We start from the raw sequence: 3,673 nt of genomic DNA, 5'->3' as shown, positions 1-3,673 counted from the left end.
CGCGCGAGCGCGTCAGCACGCGTACCCGATTTCATTGGTCCAAAGGGCCAGGCGCGTAAGCGCGCCTATGACGCACGGGTGTTTCCCAACCCGCGTGAAAAATAAACACGTGCCGCGTGAGCGCGTCAGCACGCGTACCCGATTTCATTGGTCCAAAGGGCCAGGCGCGTAAGCGCGCCTATGACGCACGGGTGTTTCCCAACACGCGTGAAAAATAAACACGTGCCGCGCGAGCGCGTCAGCACGCGTACCCGATTTCATTGGTCCAAAGGGCCAGGCGCGTAAGCGCGCCTATGACGCACGGGTGTTTCCCAACCCACGTGAAAAATAAACACGTGCCGCGCGAGCGCGTCAGCACGCGTACCCGATTTCATTGGTCCAAAGGGCCAGGCGCGTAAGCGCGCCTATGACGCACGGGTGTTTCCCAACCCACGTGAAAAATAAACACGTGCCGCGGGAGCGCGTCAGCACGCGTACCCGATTTCATTGGTCCAAAGGGCCAGGCGCGTAAGCGCGCCTATGACGCATGGGTGTTTCCCAACACGCGTGATTGGTCCAAAGGGCCAGGCCCGTAAGCGCGTCTATAACGCACGGCCGTTTCCCAACACGCGTGAAAGAAACACAAGCCAGTGTCAATGCGTGTGATTGGAGGCTGGCCCTTCAGTGCCTACACGCGGAAGTGACGCAGGACCTGTGGGCCTGCATAAAAGGTACATGTAGAACGCCATTTCCTTGTACGTGCTTTTCGTGGAGAGCGAGTTGGTGTATTCTGTACTTCTTGTCAGTTGACACGCGATTTACTTCACGGCGTTCAAAGGTCGTACTCCCTGTTACCTCTGACAGCTTTTTCTCTTTTGCTCTTTTTCCTGGGCCTGTTTCCTCACACAGCGTTCCCTTCTACTGTTGTCCTGTCTCCTCAGACAGCGTCCCATTCTTCTTTTGGCGGGGGTGTTGCCAACGCGCACACGCGCGTCTTTTTGACGCATTTCTCCCTGGCAGACGGTGAGTTGCGCACGCATCTATCATCTGTGCTTGCCCGTGTGTCACGTACCTCTTCAGAGGTCAATCTAGGCTGCGTGTGACACGCATACGTTCATTACTGTGTTACTGGATGCCACAGTGTAGTGCAGGGTTTTTCATACGCACACATGGTCTAGGAGGGGTATCGTGCACGTTCCTTAACTTTTTTGGGGTGCCTGTGCGTTGCGTGACCTGTCATCTTTCCCCAGGGGTGTCATATAGCCTTGCCACTGCACTAGGGTACGAATACCATCTGGTACCCAACCCCTTTGACACCCAATTGCCCAGGACAATTGTGCACACCCACTCCCATACGCACAATAACATCAGTGCCATGGTTGGGAGGCGTGCAAGCCGTAAGGGTGGCAAAGGTGGCCGAGCCACACGTGGTGGCCGTGGAGGATCCACTAGGGGACGTGGTTGTGACTTGCAGGGTGCCCCTGTCCCCCCCAGTCTGGAGGACCAGTCAGGGACACCCATGCCCCCCCCTCCCCCCCCAGGTTGAGGGTCATGTGGCTGATACCAACCCTGATCAGCCCTTGTTGGACCAGCCCATTGTGGCACCAGACCTGTCCGAGGGTGACTCCATCGCTGACATCCAGGTCAGCAGGTCCACTGCACGTGCACCGGTGCACATCGGTGTCATCAGGACACGCGCATCTATGCCAGATAGGTCATCTGCTGCCCCCCGTGGCCAGGGTGTGGCTCCATCCACCCCACCTCTCATACACCCTGCCAAGACTGTGTCGGTCCTAGTTCATGCACCTCAGATCAGGCCTGACCCTATCCCTCTACCCCCAATGCCTGCACCTACTCCCATGCTGAGTGTGCAATCCCACACACCCAGTACTGAGTCCACCACGGCTCCTGCCCCTAGTGTCCACAGCGGCGTAGGACACTCTGGATCCCCACCCCCTTCCAAGCGGAAGAGGAAGAGTGCACGTCCGGCACAGGCTGATGCCCCAGGCACGGCTGCACAGTCCGGCCCATCAAGGAAGCCCAGCTTCACAGACGCCGAACTGAATGCACTTGTTCAGTATGTGTCAGACCATGATAGGGAAATGGTCATCGTTGCAGGGTCCAAGACCACACATGCCAGACGCCAGGCACACTGGCAGACCATTGCTGACAAAATAAGTGCCCTTGGAGTAGTGAGGCGCACAGCTAGTGATTGCCAGAAGCGCTGGAATGACCTTAAGCGCAGGGCAAAGGATAAGCTGGCCTCAAGTCATGCCGCAACCTTGGTGACTGGAGGTGGGTCCCCAGCACAGGAAATAGAACTCACACCACACGAGTCCGTAGCTGGATCCTACGTCACCGAGGGACAACTCCAAGGTGTGGGAGATCTCCCTGATTACGAGGCATCATCCGGTGAGTGCACATGCATGTGTGTTATATCAATGTGCATGGTGTGTGTGCGAAGCCTTCATGTTGGGTGCCTGTCAAGGGGGTGTGTGGCAGAGTTGATAGTGTCACCCATGTGCCTCATCCAGTATGTTCAGTGCAACACCATGTGCCCACACCACTATCCCTACTGCCAACAGTGCACATATGGCCCTACACCATGGAAGTTCCCCTTGAATTGTCATTTTGTCACGACATTGTTGCTCATTCTCCCCTGTCTATTCATCTTATGTCTTACATACCATTCCTACACTTTCCCCCAGCCATTCAAGTTCCATCGTCACATGCCTGACATGCAATGATACCACATGCTAATGCGTCCTCTGTATATACATGGCACTCAACATGCTGTCATACTCTGGAATTTGCCTTGACACCCACCTCCTACCTGTGTGCTCTTGTTCCGTCTGGTTTCAAGCCCCATTCCCTCACACTCCATGCTGCTCTTCATGGTCTATCTTCCCTGACTTCTACTGTTCAGACCATCGTGCCCTACTCACGACACCTTCTTGCAAACAGTCAAATGAGGGCACCCTGCCCTCCAATGCGACCCACCCTATTGCTGACAAGTACATCTGAGCCTACTCAAGGTTAACTCTCACTGACATCTGCTCATACATGCCTTTGCCTGTCCCATGGACCCTTCACATGGTCCCAGTCCTCTCTCCTTGCTCCTCTTCCACCATCAATGGTGTGACCCGTTGGGGTGTACTCTTGGCCTCCTTCCAATCCTCAGAGGCCACAATTGATGAGTATGGTAATGGGAGCATCTCAGTCCAAGGACCTCAGGCCAACCTTATTCTCCTTGACAAATGCTACCCACATCTCATCAACTTCCTTTCCTCTCCTGCTGTCCCCCCTCCTCTCTCCTCATCTATCCTGCACTGCCTCCCTGCACCCTCCCATGATCCTTCTCCGCCTCCCACTCCAACTCCTACACAAGCTGCACCTCTGATCTGTAGCACTCCCCGTAAGTCCTACAAGGCTGTCAACCTCCTCCACATTTACACTCCTTACTCTGCCGCTGCATCAGGCATTCCTCCAATATATGTCACTTACATGAGGTAATGCACCTTGACATCCTTGGTCTCATGGAAACATGTCTGACGGCCAGCTCTGTCTGCATCTTTGACACACTCCTACCTGACGTTCAGGAGATCCTCTCCTTGGCCCGGCACTACTGTGCAGGGGGGGGTGTGCCCTTGCCTTCCCTGAGGGTATTCCTGCCACTGTCACTCCTACGTAGACC

Source organism: Ambystoma mexicanum, chromosome 4p (assembly GCF_040938575.1).
Source record: "Ambystoma mexicanum isolate Mex_15411 chromosome 4p, UKY_AmexF1_1, whole genome shotgun sequence".
In the NCBI taxonomy this organism is placed as follows: domain Eukaryota; kingdom Metazoa; phylum Chordata; class Amphibia; order Caudata; family Ambystomatidae; genus Ambystoma; species Ambystoma mexicanum.
Note: the sequence above shows the minus strand (reverse complement) of the source record.